General features: G+C 43.1%; 2 long non-coding RNA genes across 3 annotated transcripts in view; one reads left to right on the top strand and one right to left on the bottom strand.

Moving 5' to 3' along the window:
- Nucleotides 1-22,112, top strand: part of LOC125725680 (uncharacterized) — a 206,011-nt gene that overhangs the window by 10,244 nt on the left and 173,655 nt on the right. The gene's annotated exons all lie outside the window — the stretch shown is intronic.
- On the bottom strand, nt 4,685-21,023 carry LOC125725681 (uncharacterized). The gene is made up of 3 exons (XR_007387528.1): nt 20,865-21,023; nt 20,311-20,438; nt 4,685-5,201 (listed from the first exon to the last, which is right to left on the bottom strand). It is a non-coding gene; the product is annotated as an uncharacterized LOC125725681 (long non-coding RNA).

The raw sequence follows: 22,112 nt of genomic DNA, 5'->3' as shown, positions 1-22,112 counted from the left end.
ATAACTGTAACAGGTTTTCTCCTATATATCCCATACATGGGGATGGCACAGTGGTGCAGTGGTTAGCACTGTTGTCTCACAACTCTGGGACCATCCAACCATCCATCTTCTGAAACTGCTTCTCCTGTTCAGGGCCGCAGGGGCTTCTCCTGTTCAGGGCCGCATTTAAACCCAAATCCCAGAGGTGTGAGGCGAAAGCGCTAACCACTGCATCACCGTGCCACCCGCCTCTGGGAACATACTGCGGTTAATTGGAGTTAACAAGTTGACCATGAGTGTGAATGGTGCACACAGGCAGGCATGTAAGTAGGCAGGCATGTAAGTAGGCAGGCAGACAGGCAAGCGCGCGCGAACACAGACAGGCAAGTATGCACACATGCATAAAGGCACTCCTCCAAACAGTCAAGCACACACGCACACAGGCAGGCACACACACACATAGGCACGCACAAATGTACGCACACAGGCACGCACGCAGACACACACACACATAGGCAGGCACAGACACAGGTAGGCTCACAGGCACTCAGAGGCACCCATGCATGCAAGGACACACAGAGACACAGGTGCATACAAGCACACAGGAATGCACGGACACAGGCACGCAAGCACAGGCATGCACAGAGGCATGCACACACACAGACATATACACACAGGCAGGCACACACACGGACACACACAGGCGCGCAGACAGGTAGGTACTTACACAGGAATGCACGCACCCACACAAGCACGCATGCACTCACACAGGCAGACATGTACACAGGCACGCAGACAGGTAGGTACTTACACAGGCATGCACACATGCAGGCACGCATGCACGCACAAAACTCCTCGTCCTTAACCCAGGACTTCCAAACATAAGCAAAACACAGTTACAATATTAGTTGTAATTATTAGCATTAGTAAGATTCCCCTTACATTGCATAATAGGTAAGAAATAAATGGATGTAGGGGCGGCATGGTGGTGCAGTGGTTAGCACTGTTGCCTCACACCTCTGGGACCCAGGTTCGAGTCTTCGCCTGGGTCACATGTGTGTGGAGTTTGCATGTTCTCCCCATGTCATCGTGGGGTTTCCTCCGGGTACTCCGGTTTCCCCCCACAGTCCAAAAACATGCTGAGGCTAATTGGAGTCGCTAAATTGCCCATAGGTGTGCCTGTGTGAGTGAATGGTGTGTGAGTGTGCCCTGCGATGGGCTGGCCCCCCATCCTGGGTTGTTCCCAGCCTCGTGCCCATTGCTTCCGGGATAGGCTCCGGACCCCCCGCGACCCGATAGGATAAGCGGTTTGGAAAATGGATGGATGGATAAATGGATGTAGAGAAGAAACATGTTTACAATTCAAAGTATATTAGAGATGCTGTAAGTATGTATGTGAAGGGTTCAATGGGGCTAATCCCACAATGATTAAAAACAATTTGACAAATTCAAATAACAGGCTGAGAAGGATGTTCAGCTTCAGCCACCGGCTCTCGTTTTTGACAGTGGGGTGTAATTTTGCCGGTTCTTTCCTTTCTTCTGTTTCCCATACGTTGTTTGCAGAGGCCCCTTCACCACATCGCCATGTGATGTGGACACCTTCACACTGCCTGCTTCTAGATCATTTATGTTGAGGTGTTCCACTTTAGTTTCAGCAATGTGTAAATTAACATCATTCAGCTGGAATTCATCGTCTACAACTTCTAATAATAATAATAATAATCAATACTTTATTAATCCCTGTGGGGATATTGCGTTTTTTGTGTCTCCCTCAACATGCCCTTTGTGGAGTAAGTTGTCTGTGAAGGGCAGCTACCTGTTGGGGCGTCTAGGGAGCTGGGGGGAATTAAGGGCCTTGCTCGAGGACCCGCAGACGTGCTGAGGCTGGGTTTGAACCGGTGACCTTCCGATTACAGGCACAAGGACTTGGTCTATGTATTGACCCCTGCCCCCCAACTGTGTATGAGTAGCATTTATGGTGTTTCTTGAATGTGAGCTAGTACATAAACCAGCTAGTACCCACCCTTGCAAAAATACTCTAGAGTTCCGTCATACACATTCTTTTATTTTCTTGCATTGTCCGTTTTTGTTCATAGTCTGTAATTTTCCGAATAACGGCAATTTCTGATAACTACTGGAACTATGAATTCCGGAGGGGAGAATATATTCATGCAAGTTCCATTACATGCTATAGATATATTGATCTGATACCTTTCTTTATCAGACTGTTACTGTACCACTGTTAAAAACCACAGATATTTTATTCTGATTGTATGCATTTCCTTATTAGGGCACATTAGTTAGTTCTTTTAAAAAATCAGTTTATTCTGACATCGTAAATTTCCTGATCAGAGTTTACCCTCTTTAAAATGACAGGGTTACACTTGTGCCATTTAATTTCCGTAATCTGTGGCAGTCAGTGACAATGACTTATTTACTACCAAACAGCACTGAGATTGAGTAGAGTGAGGGGCTTAGGGCGTATTACGGAAGAATAAAAGCTGAGTCCTGTATCCAGGCGAGATGCGTAGCTGACAGGCTGATGAACGTTTCAAACTCTTACCTCCACCGTACTGACAGGAACGGCGAGCAGCTGTGGCGTCATGGCATCAAACTTCTGTTTCTCCAGGCAAGAAAACAACCAAGACCAGCCTTAATAATCTAAACACTTTGAAGACTGATATAAATGGTAAATATGAGGCGTGAATACCATCCAACACTACCAGTTACTCAGTGAATACTCAGTCATGCAGAAATATAATCTAAAGTTATAATTATGGGGACATGTGGCCATCCACTGCAGGTGACAATGTCCTAAACTCTTTCATACTTAAAGAACGCTTACAGTTATTACTTTGTAAGGATGCATAGAACTCCAGTTCAGTATATTTATGGAATATATACAGCAGCAACTACTTTATGGTCATTTATTAAGTAACAGACTTATTTTCTACCTGCGGGATCTTATAATTATGCTGAAATAAAAATGTAACTTACAGCGTAAAAACATGGAATCCAGTCCAAAATTTATTTAGTTTGACATGTGATCAAAATTCAGAGTAAACTAATACATGATAGCATGCATGCAAAAGATCAAGGGCAGAACAGGGGCTGTGAACCCAGTCTGCATTAAAATGGAATTAACCATCTCTCTCAATATAAAATCGGGATAATTATTCTCTTCAGAGGCATCCATAGAATAGTGTATCCATCCCCTCACTCCTGTGTATAGAGGCATATCCTAAGGCTCCGGCAACAAATTTCAGCTCAACAACAGCATCAATAATTTTACAGCTAGTTTTAAAACTTGCTTTAACATACAGTGATTGCAGAAAATGATAAACAAATTAGGTAATATTAATTAAATCATTAAAATGTGCAGAAAAGGTTTTGAAGTTTACATCACGATAAATGAGAACTACACGTGATTACTAATTACTGTTAACTAATTTGCTGTCTGGACTTTTTACAGTGAGGGGGGAAAAGTCATTATATGTCAGGATGCCAGTCAGTGGCACAGACACAAGTTGGCCAGCTGGCCTATTCATTCAGCACCAGCCCATCAAGTAGAGAATTTATTTACGTAGTTTTAAGTGGACAGATTTCTGACTAATTTTCAAGCATGTGCAACAAGTAATGACAGATATTGACGTTAGTTTCACACATTCAAAAATATTCAGTAACTGCGTTGCTTGTGACATTTGCGTTTGGTTTATACTTTCATAAGGTGTTCGAATTTTTAACCAATATGTTTTGTTTTGCCATTTCCAAATATATGTGTTATTCTAACATCCGGAATACGGCACGTATGGTAGATGTTCATGGACGTGGATGGTACTCACACAAAGGATGTGAGGACCGACTTCAAATAGCATATCTCGGGGGGGCCAATAGTACTATTGGCACACGTTTCCCTTCGTATCAAAACATGGGTTAGTATGACGTGTTCGTAGTGAGCATATATATCCTCTATCAGTTTTATCACAATCTCGTATATCATACCTTTTGTTAGTATAGGTATCTAGCTATTCTCCCTTTACCTGTAGAGTCCATTAATCACGGCGGGGGTTGCGGAAAATAAGGAGGACGCTATAGCGGATCAGTCCAATATTTATCTTCTCCGTCAACTCCGGGAGAGAGAGCAACAGGACAGAGACAAAAAAAATCCAAAATCGAGGTAGTGAAAACAGACAGGTGGTCAGGCGATCGGCATCGGCAGTGAGAGGGCTAGGCTATAAGCGAAGGGCGGAAGAGGCAGAACAGAGGTGGAGACAGGTCAGGGAATAAACGCTGGAACTTAGCACGGAGGGCTGAAGACCGGCAGGTGTGCCAAACACGAATAAAAAGGCTCGCCGATTACCCCGACGGGCATCAGCTGGTAGAGGAGGGCAAACGGTAACCGGTCCTGCCGGTTCTCGGGACAGGTGTAGAAGCGCTACGGCCGCTGCTCAACTCCCTCCTAGGGAAACCAGCGGGGGTGTGGCAGGGGAGTCCCGCGTGACATCATAGGGGCTTCCCCTGGGCGATCCACGACACCATTATGCCCCTCCAGCTATTATGGACAACCCGTGGAATCTACATTGAGCTTGGTGTGTAGCTACATTATACATTCCCCCATGCCCAGTGCATAAAGTATCATTACACTGAGGTATTTCAGGCTTTAGATGTAACCACATAGTAGAACTAATACTCCACAGTTGCTTCCATGCACTATGATTAGATGTCAATAACATTCGTTGAACATTATTTCGTTGTATTTTGGCATTTAACATAGCCATAGTACATGCAGTCCAATTCATCCATCGAGTTCGGTCACAGCCACTTGAGGGGGCACTCCGGCAGACGCAAGGATGTTCTTCCCCCTATAACACCCCCTGCAGAAGTACATCTCACTTCCATTAGTAGGGGCCAGTTCAGCATGGTTGGTTTCCTGGACAGGTGAAGTTGTCTTGCTGTCGATCTTGTATGCTGCTTCTCCATCCAATCCTAAAAGTGGAAGTGTGCTCCAGCTCGGTCATTGGGACTGTATCATAGCCGAAGGCTGTCAGCAGCATTGGCCACGCCGTCCACCAGGGCCATTGCGCCATCCTTCACGCATAAAGAAGAACTGACATCCACATTACTGTAGTTTTCTCATAAATAACATTTATTAGCTGGGATACGTCACCAACTTTCGGCGCCTGGCTTCATAACGGCCACAGTGTTATCTTGTCCCACTGTTTCTATAAGGAAACATTCCAATTATTCCTTTTTCTGGATCTATTTTTATAAATGAATTGTGAAGGAAAAGGAAAATATGCAAAGGAGGCCAAACTAACACTGCAATCTGGAGTAATGTATTTTATTCTTTTTATAATAATGGATGAAGTTTAGCTTCCTTACACTCTCTCTGTACCTCTGTTTCTAATGCGGGTTTACGTGAAGAGTTGTACTGTATTTAATCTAACTACAGCTAGATCAGTACCAGAGATAAAAACACTGGATGTCGCGTTGAATACAGCCGTCTTTGGGAGCGAATGCGTCAACAGAGCCGCCATCTTGGGACGGGGTAGAGCTCCTTTTAAATGAATGAACGTCTATCAGGGACAAGCTGGCATTCAGAAATAAAGAACCATAAATGGGCAAATTTGAGAAGCGATTTTTATTGTCTTGGTTCATTATAAATGTCAGACATGTATTTACGACCGAGCCACGAGTAAATCGACAGGGAAGCGGTTTTTCTTAACACAGCCTACTTTTATGTTCAAAATGTAATGCGCATATAGGTATTTTTTCATTCTTCCAATCGAAATAAACATACACTACTCTCCTACTACGTGCAGAACAATGCAAATACAAAACACCACAAAAAAGGCCAGCAATGTTAGCTGAAAGACCCTGGTAATCTCCATGATAAATCCCATTGTGTTACCACTCATGCATTTACATTAATGCAGGCCGGCTCGTGGCATTGGCAATATAGGCAATGGGCCAAGGGCGCCATTCATCCAGGGGGCGCCACAAACGGAGGAAGAAAAAAGTGTAACATTCCACTATTCTTAAAGCTAGTTGGTATTAATGTGTCTTAATATGAAAAGAACAAGCCCACATGAATTTACCTGCTAAACAAAGCCTATTAAGTAGTAATAATAATAATGATGATGATGACGATGATGATGATACATAACTTTCCTATGAGCCCCCCCCCCCTTGTAACCTCCCTCAATAACGAACACAAGTTGATCTCTGATCACGGGCATTTATTCACATATCTATCCGGTCGAGCATGCCGTGAGAACTAGATAAAATAAAGCACATACATCAAAAAATGAATAAGTAAAAACACAGGCAATTTCCTAAAAATAACCAAACACAAACAAATAGGCTACAGCTCGCTCACGCCATTAACTTATGACTGCAGCTCATACAGTAACTCCAATATCCATGAATATTGACATTATAACTTAAAACACTTTCTCAGCCGCATAACAAATGCTGCACTTATAACTGAGCAAAACAAAAATGTTACCAGCAAAACTGACCAGACCTCAACCCAAACGCAACATTAGTTCCGCTATAGTTTCCCTACGCCGGCGCTGATGCTCGCCTAGGGCGCCTCATCGGCTAGGACCGTTACTGCATTTAAGCATTTGGCAGACGCCTTTTTCCAAAGCAACGGGCATTTGTATAGACTTGTAGAGAACTATAGACAATGAACTGTACACAATACATTTTCCAGACAAAGAAAATTCTTTCTTTTTTTTTTACATTTAATATGAAAGATGAACATCCGTTTACCTGCTTTTTGGAAAAATAACTATAGACAGGGCAGGTCCATACACACAGGCATCTTGTGTATATTTGTCAAGAACTATAGCCAATGAACTGCAATATATACTGGTGTCAGTACAGAAGCTGTGTCTTTCCTGTGGGGTGGGGGTGGGAAGACAGAGGCTCTGTGTCTAGTATTTAGTATCCTTGTAACAATACTATTTTACACAGTTTCTTCCTCAAACTGCTGCTCTGTAGTTGGAGAGTATGTACTTTTGCCACATGGTCTTCTCTCAACTTGTGAAAGCAAGACAAGTGAAATTAAATTGAAATGATGGTTGCCAATGCCATCTTGAGTTTCAGCAATGTGATCACAACGATTAAATATATCCTGAAAACCTACATCTGCTTTCACAACCCTATTCAACAGAGACTGCATGTTGGAGGCCTGTCTGATGCACTGCTCAGCTGAGCCAATCGCCTTTACTGTACCATGGCTTAGTATCAGCAGGCCTCCATTGTTACGCAAGGTCAGCAGATGATAGTTCTGACGAGACGTGAAGGCACGGCTGTACTAACCAAGCTACTGCAGCACATCACACTTCAGCTTCTTCACGACCTGCCTAACAACAAAACCTGTGATATACACCAGAGCATTCTCAGTTAGGGCTCCAAAGCTGGCTGGCAAGTAGCTATGGTCTAACACAACACCAGTGACTTGCTCAAAAGGAGAGGACCCTCTTGTGTCCCTGTCCTTTGGCATGGCTTTGAACAGCAGAAATGCCCATGTTGCCTACATCAAAAGCTTTCTTGCATATCTTGCAGTATGCCCGATGTACATTATCTGTCACATGCCCTATCCAGTACCTGAACTCAGGATTTATCGTCCATTCCACCTTAAACGTACACCTCCTTCACATGATTCTGCTCTCCCTCACTTCTGTAATTAGAAACACATTCTCTAAATTAACCATTATAGGCTACTATTTTCCTGCAACACTGCCTATTAGTGTCAAAGATATTAAATACAGTAATGCACAAAAATGTAGGCTAAACAGAAATACTGATCCAATACAGATTTTCTGTAGGCTAACTGTGGTAAACTGAACGTGAAAGCATACCTGTCACGCGTAGTGCAGGACGGGCTGGATTGAAGATCGCTCAGGGAGCGCGAGCGATCCAAAATAGACAGGCAAGCAGGAATCGGGGTAAACGAGGGTTTAATCGGGCTTCGGGGAGCCGGGAACATTAGACGCAGACTAACATCAATGACAGACAACGGGTTAGTACAAGTCAGGAACTTAAATACATGAAACAAGGCAGCAGGAAACAAGACACGACTGGGCACGATCAGGAAATCACACGTGGGTAATTAGGGGGCGTGGCACACACGAGGAGCGGACGGAGCGGGCGTCACAATACCCATATAATTCCTCTAGAGGGAGCTAACGTTCTGGGAAATAATGGAAGCTAGCTAGAACAAGAAGTTGAGCCAGAAGCCGTTAAGCCTGTTTGCAGTTGTGCAAATAAATGGCACAAGCCAAGTAATATTTATTGTGTGGTGATTGCTGGGCTTGAAGGATATCACAGGAACCTACACAAACACACAAACACAGGCATTTAGATGTAGGCTTCAAGTAGCCTAAGCTCAATTTGTTTTTAAATGAAAGAGCTCTTAGTCTAATCATTTTTAAGACTGTTATCGTCTTTGTGCTGTTTCAGATTTGGTTCACTGAATTTATTTGCTTAACAGTGGGACCACGTAGGCCTCCAAAATGATTTTAGATCGATTACCGTCATTGACAATTAGCACTATGCTAACACCTAATGGGAACTGCCATTAACAGGCTAACAGAAATTAGCATCGCCAATTTACTTGACATGTTTAACATGCGGCCTGGGTCCACATCAGATGGTATGAAGTAACAAAACTATCAGTTGCACCATATGCACTGTGGTCATACTTACAGTCATGAACTTGAGAAATTTCAATTGATGAACTGATATCCTTTTGTTCTCCTGTCAGCTACTAAGAAGCTAGAGCAACGAGAGTCAAAATATGATAAGTCGCATTAAGTTGACGTCATTGTCCAAGGTATACATAATGGAAACGAGGCGGCGGCCATTTTACTGGGGTGCGAGAGACAAGAGCAGCAAGAAAACCGGAGAAAAACTGAGTAGGGGCTATGCTGTAACAACGCGAGACCTCGACGAGAAGCACGGCAGTATTGAACATGGCGGTGCGCAGCTGACTGCAAAAAGGTTATCAATCGGATTCTTTCCACGCCAACTTATCTCTAGACAGCCTTAAAGGTAATCAAAATTCATTTCAGTTGTATCCATAAAAAAATTTAGCATCCTGGAGCACAGTGAAATTCTGAACAGTTTAGAAAATTGTATAGACGAGTACTTCGAGAGAATTGCTATGCGGAAATCAGACAAAACACCGACCACTTCCACCTGTAAAAATAACTCGTCCTCCAAGAGAAGCCGCCCCGAGGACTCCCCAGAAGCGGCTTCTCGTAATACCAACGATGTGACAGACATTTTGGAGTCTATAGATATACGACTATCCTGCTTAGAGGCGCGTCTGTCCCTAATGGAAATTCTCCATAAAGAGTTCCAGGCTTTGCGTGAGTCAGTGGAGTACAGCCAACAACAGGTGGAATCACTTGCTGCAGAGAATGCGACCCTCGGGGAATCGGTAAAATCCCTCACAGATGGAATGATGCGCCTTTCGGAGGAAAATTAAAAAATAAAATAAACTATCATTGACCTCCAGGCCCGCCGCATGACAGACAATTTAGTAATTTCAGGCATCCTGGAGAAAGTATATTTTAGCACTTTGAAATTGCTAAAATATAAAGTGCAATACAAATAAAATTTATTATTATTATTATTATAATTATTATTATTACAGTGAAAGAGTTCATTCTAACTCAGCTAAAACTCCCGGAGGACACAGTAAAAACCATCAGCTTCTATCGAGTTCACCACCTAGGAGTGAAGAGACCCGACGGACGCAGACCCAGACCAATAGTGGCTAAATTCGAGCACTTTAAACAAAAAGAACTGGTTAAAAGCCTCGGCCGGGAATTAAAAGGAACAAACTTTAGCATCAACGACCAGTTTCCCAAGGAGATCCTGGAAAGAAGGAAGATCCTGTTCCCTATAAGGAAAAAAATTCATCGACGGAGGCTCCCGTGCTGTCATCGCGGTCAACAAACTGTATGTCAGCGGATGGGTCTTTTGCCACCGGACCCGGAGCCGTACAGCATCTTCCAAATAATAAAGTGATACCACCAGCCTCTGAGTAGTGCCCCCGCCCCCCAAGGCCCCGTGTGTATACTGGTATGTGATGACTAAAGTGCAATTAAAACAGGGGGAGGCAGAAGGCCGCGCAACAGAGTGAGTAAGGCCACGTAAATGGCCCTCCCCACCGTAGTATGCACGGCATACGCCCCCCCCCCCCCCCCCAGAGGTCCTACATGTGTGCGTGGCATGTTGTGAATGAGGGGGGAGAGGGGCTAGGATTCATAAGGCCAGGGGGCAGATTATTCACCCCCTGGGAAAAAGAGAGCCAGCTAACCAGCTGCCTTAGTAGGCACCCCAGCCCCCCCTGCCGAGCGGGAAGGAGCGGACCCGGGGCCTCCAGGGCACCGCCAGCGCCAAAGGCCACCCCCCTCCCCCCTCCCCCACCCTCGGCGGCACCCCGGGGGAAGCACAGGCCACCCCGGCGCAGGGAGGCACCCACTGAAGAGATGGCCAGGCCCCGGGCGCCACAGCCTCGGACCCCGTACCGAGGCCTGCACCAAAGAGGTCAACCGCCCCTCCCAGGGCCAGCCCCTGCCACCACCAGCACTCCAGACCCCACGCCCCATGACCACCAGTTAGCACCCGCCCAAGCTCCCCCCCACCACCCCCAGCCAGGGCAAACACCCAGACATCATAAAACGGCAGCCATCCCAAGAAGCCACTAGACGCCCATAGCTCGAGGGCCCAACCCCGCCCGAGGAGACGAGACCACAGCCGACCACCCCCCCATATAATGGAATTGGCCAGAGTGGACCAGAGAGAATCCAATTCACATAATTGTTTATTTTGGATGGGAGCAGATATTCTCTCCATACTTAAGTGGTCTAACAGTAAATTTCTATGCTGAGTAATACATAAATTATTTTTTGATTTCCTGTTCATGAAGATAGTTTTCTTTGCAATGCCTAAGGCAGTAAGGATTATGTGTGCCTTATTTTCTTTCATATCTAATTCACTTGCATCTCCTAAAATATACAGTGTGGGTGAGATTGGGATATGACAATTAAACCATACTGATAGATCTTCACATATCCTCTGCCAGAACTTCTGCACCGGTGTGCAGGACCATATTGCATGCATGTACTGTAGTTCTCCACAAAGTTACCTGAGCAGTGGGTACATAAGTTTGAGTGTTTAAGGCCTATTTGGAACATCCTTTGTCCTGTGTAGTGTATTCAATGGAGAGTTTTGTATTGTACAAGTTGCAAGTTGGGACTTTTAGTCATTTTGAAAGGGTTTAAACATATTTGATTCCAAACGTTTTGCTCGGGATCAATGGATAGATCTTGCCCCCATTTTGAGGTTGGGAGGGAAATTGAGTCATCTATTTATAGATTTATAATCCCTTTATCACGCCATACAGGAAAGTTCAATGCTTTCTGTTTTTGGCAAATATCTGGATTGTTCCAAATGGGTGTTAGATTACAGGGCTAAGTGCAGACCTGGTTATTTTTAAAAATTCCCACCAGGCTGTCAATGAGGTCTTAATACTAAGGCTTTTAAAACAGTTATAACGCTTCATGCTAGGACTTATAAAGGGTAGATCAGAGATTTTTACTTCTCCACTGATTGCTTGTTCTAAGTCCAGCCATGGACTGTCTACTGGGCTTGATTTAATCCAATTTGATACATACTGCAATCTGCTGGCTAAGATGTAGTGATAGAAATTTGGTAGTTCTAGACCACCATTACCTTTAGCTTTTTGTAAGGTTTTTAATCTTATTTGCGGTGGTTTATTCTTCCATAAAAATTATGAGATGCTTGAGTCTAGTGATATAAACCAAGCAATAGAGGGTTTATTAGGGATCATTGAGAACAAGTAATTGATTTTAGGCAGGATCTTCATTTTAATGGTGGCAATTATACCCATGAGTGATATAGGTAGAGTTTTCCATCGCATGAAATCCATCCATCCATCCATTTTCCAAACCGCTTATCCTATTGGGTCGCGGGGGTCCGGAGCCTATCCCGGAAGCAATGGGCACGAGGCAGGGAACAACCCAGGATGGGGGGCCAGCCCATCGCAGGGCACACTCACACACCATTCATTCACACATGCACACCTATGGGCAATTAAGCGACTCCAATTAGCCACAGCATGTTTTTGGACTGTGGGGGGATCGCATGAAATCATCTTCTACCATTTTTAATACTGGAATGTCATTCATCTGTACCAAGTCTGAGAGCCTGGTGGAAAAATGTATGCCTAAGTATCTGAGGTTACCTGACTGCAACGGAGTAGCAGTTGTGTTTTGGAAATTACAATTCAAAGGCAGAACTGTTGGTCTGCTCCAGTTGACGGAGTAGTCTCATATAGATGAGAACTTATCTATAAGTGATATTGTCTTAAGAAGAGAGGCTGGTGAGTTCCTAAGAAAGAGTAATACGTCATCTGCATAAAGGCTTATCTTATGGTCTATTTTTTCTGTTTGAATTCCTTTAATATGTAAATTTTGTCTAATCGCCGCTACTAGTGGCTGAATGAAGATAACAAAAAGCGAGGGAGAGAGCGGGCAGCCCTGCCTGGTGCCCCTCTGCAAACGGAGGCTTCGAGAAAATAGTTCATTTGTCCTAATACGTTCATTTGGAGAGCTGTATAGTGTTTTAATCCAGCTTATGAAGGATGAACCAAATCCAAATTTATGTAGAACGGCAAATAGAAATTTCCAATTTACTTTGTCAAATGCTTTCTCTGCATCTAGATATAACCGTGGTTTCTAATTTGTTAATGGAGCAGTAGTCTATAACATTCAATAGTCTACGTGTATTATTGGCTGAGTGTCTACCCTTGATAAAAACCTGTTTGGTCAGGATGTATAAGAAATGGACTAACTTTCTCTAATCTTTTGGCAAGGACTTTGGCAAATTATTTTAAGATCTACGTCTATGAGTAAGATTGGGCGGTAGCTCGATGTCAGCGTTATGTCTTTACCAGGTTTCAGAAGCAGGCTAATAGTATATGTTTGGAGACAGCGAGTGATCATTCTGAATTTGAGTAACCATTCTGATAAAAACGGGTGCTAACGTTGGCCAAAATACTTTGTAGAATTCTGCTGGGAAACCATCGGGACCTGGGACTTTATTATTTGGAAGATGCTGTATGGCTCAGGGTCCGGTGGCAATAGACCCATCCGCTGACATACAGTTTGTTGACCGCGATGACAGCACGGGAGCCTCCGTCGATGAATTTTTTCCTTATAGGGAACAGGATCTTCCTTCTTTCCAGGATCTCCTTGGGAAACTGGTCGTTGATGCTAAAGTTTGTTCCTTTTAATTCCCGGCCGAGGCTTTTAACCAGTTCTTTTTGTTTAAAGTGCTCGAATTTAGCCACTATTGGTCTGGGTCTGCGTCCGTCGGGTCTCTTCACTCCTAGGTGGTGAACTCGATGGAAGCTGATGGTTTTTACTGTGTCCTCCGGGAGTTCCTCCGGGAACTGGAGTGCTGACATTTCAGGGACTCCCCATGCCTGCATTCCCACTTGCCTCTCCCTCCTACTGATGCTGCCATAGCCATATCTGCCGGAGCTTGCAGATTGCACTTCATATTGTACTCACCTAGCTTTTAGCACTGCCAATAGCCTCCTCTGCTATGCCTAATTGCACATTTTTTTTCCCCTACTCCTCCTGGGGGGTGATGCCTGGAGACCTCAATCTATCAAGATATCCAGCACACCCGACCACCACCAGTGACGTCCCTGCATCCAGCTCGCCGTTCTGATCTTCCATGTATGACCCACTGCCTCACCTCTGGTTGCCTGGCAATTGGAAGAAGACTCGGCTTCGGCATTGGCTTATCATCTTCCTTGCTCTCCAGTTATTTCCCAAATCTTATTGGGGACAATGTGACTTGGCCCATCTCTGGCACTTAACCATCTCTCTATTTGACTATCCCTGCTGGCCCCTGGAGGATGGGCTCCCCCTTTGAGTCTGGTCCCTCTCAAGGTTTCTTCCTTCTAGGGAGTTTTTCCTTGCCACTGTCACCTATGTCTTACTCACTGGGGGCTTTGGGTGGGGATGCTGTAAAGCGCTTTGAGACAATGTAATGTTGTGATAATGCGCTATATAAAAATAAATTTGTTGTTGTTGTTTTAGCTGAGTTAGAATGAACTCTTTCACCGTAATAATAATAATAATAATAATACATTTTATTTGTATTGCACTTTATATTTTAGCAATTTCAAAGTGCTAAAATATGCTTTCTCCAGGATGCCTGAAATTACTAAATTGTCTCTCATGCTGCGGGCCTGGAGGTCAATGATAGTTTCTTTTATTTTTTTATTTTCCTCCGAAAGGCGCATCATTCCATCTGTGAGGGATTTTACCGATTCGGACTATGAGCAATAAAAATGATGTGGTAGTTATGGGTGATTTTAATCTACCAGGAATGCAGTGGGACATTGTCACTGGCTCTTCAGAAAATTAACTGGAAATGGTGGAATTAGTACAGGATTGTTTTTTTACTCAGTTTGTTAACACCCCTACCAGGGGAGATGCCATTCTTGATCTTGTTCTCTCTAATAACCAGGACAGGATTGGTAAATTAGACGTTTTAGAACCACTTGACAGTAGCGATCATAACATGGTCAAATTTGAGGTTAAGTTTAGTGTTCGAAGAGCTAAGTCCAAATCAAAAAAATATTATGTTAGGAAGGCTGACTTTAAGTGTATGAGACTAAAACTAGAAACTGTGAACTGGATGGAGTTAAATAACAAAACTGTTGAAGAGGCCTGGGAATTTTTTAAAAGCACATTATTGCAAGTGCAAGAGGACTTCATACCTGTTTCCAGCAAGAATAAATCTAGGAAATTGCAACCTAGGTGGTTTACTAGGGAAATAAAGCATAAAGTAAGGAGGAAAAGGGCTTTGTTCCAGCAATGGAAAATAACTGATGATGACAGAATTAAGCAGGAATATCTAAGTCTACAGGCTGAGTTAAAAAATGATATTAGACGAGCTAAAAGAAATGTCGAAAGGATGGTTGCATTGGAAGCTAAGGATGACGTTAAAAGTTTCTTCCAGTATTTTAACTCTAAAAGAGCTCTAAAACCTGAAATTACTAATCTGCAGGATAGTAAGGGTCTTATAATAGTAAACGACATTGATATAGCAAATGAGTTCAATGATAGTTTTGCACGGGTATTCACTGTTGAGGACCTTAGTAATTTACCAGTTATTACCTATCCAGCATTGTCTATAGCTAATATATATATATAACTGAAGCAGATGTTTTGCAAAGCCTAGCTAAGCTCAAAATAAATAAATCACAGGGCCCTGATGGCATCTTACCTATAGTGTTAAAAGAGATGAGGGATATTATTTGCCGACCCTTAACTTTACTGTTTCAAAAATCCTTATCTGAAGGTGTGGTACCTTCTGATTGGAAGCACGCCTTCATAACGCCTATTTTCAAAAAAGGGGATAGAAGTAATTTGTCTAACTATAGGCCAATCAGTCTAACTTGTATAACTGGTAAAGTTATGGAGGCTTTAATCAAAGAGAAAATGATAGATTACCTGGACTCCAATAACATTTTGCGGGATAGCCAGCATGGATTTAGGAGAGGTAGATCCTGTTTAACAAATCTGTTGGAGTTTTTTGAGGAAGCTACTCAGGAAGTTGATGATAAGAAGGCCTATGATGTCATCTACTTAGATTTCCAAAAGGCTTTTGATGTTGTCCCCCACAAGAGGCTCCTACTTAAACTCAAAGCGACTGGTATTTTAGGTACCGTAGCGACCTGGATTGATAACTGGTTAACAGATAGGAAACAGCGAGTAGTTATAAGAGGCACAATGTCACAGTGGGCTTGCGTTCATAGTGGGGTACCGCAGGGTTCGATTTTAGGACCACTATTATTCCTAATTTACATAAATGATATGGATACCAATATATACAGTAAACTGGTGAAATTTGCAGATGACACCAAGGTGGGTGGTGTAGCAGATACTGAATTAGTGGCTCAGCAGCTACAGTGGGATCTTGATTTAATTAGTGACTGGGCCGATACCTGGCAGATGAAATTTAACGTCGATAAATGTAAGGTACTCCATCTAGGGAGCAGAAATATAAAGTACAGGTATTTCATGGGTGTCACTGAAATAAAGGTAGCTGATCATGAGAAAGACCTTGGTGTGTATGTTGATGCTTCCATGTCCCATTCTCGCCAGTGTGGGGAAGCAATAAAAAAGGCCAATAGGATGTTGGGGTATATCTCCAGGTGTGTGGAGTTTAAGTCAAGGGAGGTAATGCTAAGATTATACAATTCCTTGGTGAGACCTCACCTAGAATATTGTGTGCAGGTTTGGTCACCATATCTTAAAAAGGACATTGTGGCCTTAGAAAAGGTGCAGCGTAGGGCCACAAAAATGATTCCTGGTCTTAGAGGAATGTCATACGAGGAACGGTTACTTGAGCTAAATCTGTTCAGTCTCAAGCAAAGGAGATTGAGGGGGGACATGATCCAGGTATATAAGATTCTAACAGGTTTGGATGCTGTTCAACCAAATAGTTACTTCAGCATTAGTTTAAATACACGAACTCGTGGCCATAGGTGGAAATTAGCGGGAGAACATTTCAAGCTGGATTTAAGGAAGCACTTCTTTACGCAGCGTGTAGTCAGAGTATGGAATAGCCTTCCTGATAATGTAGTGCAAGCTGAATCCTTGGGTTCCTTTAAATCAGAGCTAGATAAGATTTTAACGACTCTGAGCTATTAGTTTAGTTCTCCCCAAGCGAGCTTGATGGGCCAAATGGCCTCCTCTCGTTTGTATAGTTCTTATGTTCTTATGTTCTTATGATTCCCCGAGGGTCGCATTCTCTGCAGCGAGTGATTCCACCTGTTGTTGGCTGTACTCCACTGACTCACGCAAAGCCTGGAACTCTTTATGGAGAATTTCCATTAGGGACAGATGCGCATCTAAGCTGGATAGTCGTATATCTATAGACTCCAAAATGTCTGTCACATCGTTGGTATTACGAGAAGCCGCTTCTGGGGAGTCCTCGGGGCGGCTTCTCTTGGAGGACGAGTTATTTTTACAGGTGGAAGTGGTCGGCGTTTTGTCTGATTTCCGCATAGCAATCCTCTCGAAGCACTCGTCTATAAAATTTTCTAAACTGTTCAGAATTTCACTGTGCTCCAGGATGCAAAATTTTTTTACGGATACAACTGAAATGTATTTTGATTACCTTTAAGGCTGTCTAGAGATAAGTTGACGTGGAAAGAATCCGATTGATAACCTTTTTGCAGTCAGCTGCGCACCGCCATGTTCAATACTGCCGTGGTTCTCGTCGAGGTCTCGTGTTGTTACAGCATAGCCGCTACTCAGTTTTTCTCCGTGTTTTCTTGCTGCTCTTGTCTCTCGCACCCCAGTAAAATGGCCGCCGCCTCGTTTTCATTATGTATACCTTGGACAATGACGTCAACTTAATGCGACTTATCATATTTTGACTCTCGTTGCTCTAGCTTGTCAGTAGCTGACAGGAGAACAAGAGGATATCAGTTCATCAATTGAAATTTCTCAAGTTCATGACTGTAAGTATGACCACAGTGCATATGCTTGGCAGACATCTCATCTTGGATGACCACTCACCAGCTAAAACTCAACACTAGTAAAACTGAGCTGCTTTACATCCCGGCTTACTCATCCCCCCTCCAGGACCTTGCGATCTCTTTCGACAACTCCCTGATCCGTCCTTTGGTCTCTGCTAGAAACCTTGGAGTTACCATAGATGATCGGTTGTCATTTTCCTCACATATCGCCAGTCTTTCTCGCTCTTGTCGGTTTCTCCTCTTTAACATCAGGAGGATACGTCCATTTCTTTCCACTCAGGCTACCCAGATACTCGTCCAGTCCCTCGTCATCTCACGCCTTGACTACTGTAACTCGCTTCTAGCAGGTTTACCACTGAGCGCCATCCGTCCCCTCCAACTGATTCAGAATGCAGCTGCTCGTCTTGTTTTCAACCTTCCCAAGTTCTCCCACACCACTCCTTTGCTGCGCTCCCTCCACTGGCTTCCTGTAGCTGCACGCATCAGATTCAAAACACTGATGCTCGCATACAAAGCCAAAAATTCTCTGGCACCATCCTACCTAAAGGACCTCATCACCCCCCGCTCTGCACCACGATCTCTCCGATCCTCCAGCACTGCTCGACTGGTCCCTCCTCCCCTCAAGGCACAAGGAAGACACGCATCTCGGCTCTTCTCTGTCCTGGCACCTAATTGGTGGAATGAACTCCCCCTAGATGTCCGAACAGCTGAATCCTTGACTGTCTTCAAGCGACGACTCAAAACTTTTCTTTTTCAGAAATACCTGACGTAGAACTTCTATATTCTTACTCGACTCTTTTTCTTGTGTGTGTTTAAAAAAAAAAAAAAAAAAAATCTACACTACTCAATGGAGTTCTCAGAGATAGTATTCATAGCTTGGGTCCTTATTGAGCTAGCATCGGAAATTCATTGCAGAGTCTCAAAGCACTTATGTAAGTCGCTCTGGCTAAGGGCGTCTGGCAAATCCTGTAAATGTAAATGTAAATGTAAATATGGTGCAACTGATAGTTTTGTTACTTCATACCATCTGATGTGGACCCAGGCCGCATGTTAAACATGTCAAGTAAATTGGCGATGCTAATTTCTGTTAGCCTGTTAATGGCAGTTCCCATTAGGTGTTAGCATAGTGCTAATTGTCAATGACGGTAATCGATCTAAAATCATTTTGGAGGCCTACGTGGTCCCACTGTTAAGCAAATAAATTCAGTGAACCAAATCTGAAACAGCACAAAGACGATAACAGTCTTAAAAATGATTAGACTAAGAGCTCTTTCATTTAAAAACAAATTGAGCTTAGGCTACTTGAAGCCTACATCTAAATGCCTGTGTTTGTGTGTTTGTGTAGGTTCCTGTGATATCCTTCAAGCCCAGCAATCACCACACAATAAATATTACTTGGCTTGTGCCATTTATTTGCACAACTGCAAACAGGCTTAACGGCTTCTGGCTCAACTTCTTGTTCTAGCTAGCTTCCATTATTCCCCAGAACGTTAGCTCCCTCTAGAGGAATTATATGGATATGCTTTCACATTCAGTTTAGCACAGTTAGCCTACAGAAAATCTGTACTGGATCAGTATTTCTGTTTAGCCTACATTTTTGTGCATTACTGTATTTAATATCTTTGACACTAATAGGCAGTGTTGCAGGAAAATAGTAGCCTATAATGGTTAATTTAGAGAATGTGTTTCTAATTACAGAAGTGAGGGAGAGCAGAATCATGTGAAGGAGGTGTACGTTTAAGGTGGAATGGACGATAAATCCTGAGTTCAGGGACTGGATAGGGCATGTGACAGATAACGTACATCGGGCATACTGCAAGATATGCAAGAAAGCTTTTGATGTAGGCAACATGGGCATTTCTGCTGTTCAAAGCCATGCCAAAGGACAGGGACACAAGAGGGTCCTCTCCTTTTGAGTAAGTCACTGGTGTTGTGTTAGACCATAGCTACTTGCCAGCCAGCTTTGGAGCCCTAACTGAGAATGCTCTGGTGTATATCACAGGTTTTGTTGTTAGGCAGGTCGTGAAGAAGCTGAAGTGTGATGTATGCTGCAGTAGCTTGGTTAGTACAGCCGTGCCTTCACGCCTCGTCAGAACTATCATCTGCTGACCTTGCGTAACAATGGAGGCCTGCTGATACCAAGCCATGGTACAGTAAAGGCGATTGGCTCTGCTGAGCAGTGCATCAGACAGGCCTCCAACATCCAGTCTCTGTTGAACAGGGTTGTGAAAGCAGATGTAGGTTTTCAGGATATATTTAATCTTTGTGATCACATTGCTGAAACTCAAGATGGCATTGGCAACCATCACTTCAATTTAATTTCACTTGTCTTGCTTTCACAAGTTGAGAGAAGACCATGTGGCAAAAGTACATACTCTCCAACTACAGAGCAGCAGTTTGAGGAAGAAACTGTGTAAAATAGTATTGTTATAAGGATACTAAATACTAGACACAGAGCCTCTGTCTTCCCACCCCCACCCCACAGGAAAGACACAGCTTCTGTACTGACACCAGTATATATTGCAGTTCATTGGCTATAGTTCTTGACAAATATATACAAGATGCCTGTGTGTATAGACCTGCCCTGTCTATAGTTATTTTTCCAAAAAGGAGGTAAATGGATGTTCATCTTTCATATTACCGTTAAATGAATCTCTGCAATTAATGCCAATGGCTGAAGACCTCGAGCATAACACTACTTAATTGGCTATGCATACCTTTGTGGTCGGAGGGATATTGGTAGCTTTGGGAAAAACTATTCAATCCACGGCTCAGAATGCCTGGTGGAGCATATTTGAAGGCTGATCCCCAAAGGCCCGACGCTTCCTGGACGTGATCATACATCCTGCAATAAAAATTTGAATTGTTGTCACATTATTATCCACATAGGACACCTGCTTATGTATCTATGCCCGCAGGTTATACCGTAAACGTCTTGCACAAAACATATATTGGTGAACCATGGCCAAGGCACCAAATGTATCGGGACGAACTCGTGGACGATTATAGGATTAATAAGAGTCGTTCGCTGTCCTCCTGATACTATAATATTCTAGGAAGTTGTGATTGTTCAACTCCACCTAGCAGACATACATATGAGGAGATTGAGGTAATGATTGATTCTGATGGTGTATGGACTAATCATCCCGAGATTCAAGTACGTCGTCCATGATTCACCCATAATATTATTGTGCCAAGGTCGAACTGCACAAACATCTTTTTCACTGACCACTTACTGTATATAACTTTTTATATATTAATTTATTTTTACCAATACTTGGTTTGCCGGAACGCTTATCTCATCCTGGGCCAGTTATCTTGGTTTTAAGAAGAAGAAAGAGCGTCACCCAAGGACATTTGCCTTGTTTTTCTAGAAATTAAAAGAGAAAGTGTTATTTGGTATGCTCTGCAGCTGCAGGCCATTTCACTCCACTTAGGTGAGAATTGGAGAACTGAGAGTGCATTGCCTGAGGGGAGGGGTGAGCTTGGCCAGCCCATTCCCTGCCCACACGCACACAGTCGCTTTCACCAAGGCCACTTAAAAAAAAAAAAAATTGGTTCTCGTCCCTTTTTTTTTGAGGGGGTGGGTAGGGGGGGGAGGGATTTTATTTTTTTTTTTACAAATTTTGATTGACTGTTTGGACTTTCAAATATGTAAGAAAATACATATTTGAAAATACATACTGAAGAGAGCAGACCTACTTCGTACGCCTCCTCAGTTCTTCCAGTTTGTTGCGTTTCAAATATATTAAATGTAAGAAAATACAAGAATGTAAATTCCTTGATCCATGTGTATCTCATAAATGCCTTCCCAACTATGGATTTGGATACTTTATGCTGATGTTTCATTCGTGAATATAAAAATTATACTATTTGAAACCAATATTCTTTTTGTCATTCCCATTTAAATGAACAACCAAGATTTTAAAATATATATCTAGAAAGAAAGTGTATTAAAACATGTTAAAACATGAGGAATTTACAAAATACAGGAACCTGAATGGTTGAACAAGGAATTGCAACTCTACAAACAAGTACTTAAGAACATGTACCACATCACTTCCCCAGATTTAAATCTTTGCACCAGCCCATCTCAGGTAGAGACAAATTTAGGTTCATGAAACCATTCCAAGACTAGGATTACACAATTTTGAGAAAACTAGATTGAAGCTAGTATTTTCAAGACTATAGGAATTTAACTGCACTGGCCCAAATCACATCACGAAACCCTGTTCTATTCAAACACACTGTCCATGAACTATTCCTTCAAAAGTCTTTGAGAAAGTCTGAATATATACACACTACAACGATCTTCACACCGTATCAGTCCTTCAGGAGCACCCCTCTCCATTCCTGGGCGATACTGGCTACCACAAAGGCCATGGCATGGAGAAAAAGACCTAAAACATCGAGAAGGGTCCAGCTGCAGACGACTGTAGAGTGGAGCTCCACAGGAAATATGTCAGCTCCACAGGAAACACGTGATTTTTAATAACGCAAAGTGGGGCTAATCTTTACG

This window comes from Brienomyrus brachyistius, unplaced genomic scaffold (genome assembly GCF_023856365.1).
Source record: "Brienomyrus brachyistius isolate T26 unplaced genomic scaffold, BBRACH_0.4 scaffold69, whole genome shotgun sequence".
Lineage (NCBI taxonomy): Eukaryota > Metazoa > Chordata > Actinopteri > Osteoglossiformes > Mormyridae > Brienomyrus > Brienomyrus brachyistius.
The sequence above is the reverse complement of the archived record's forward strand: the minus strand, read 5'-3'. Positions and strand labels throughout refer to the sequence as shown.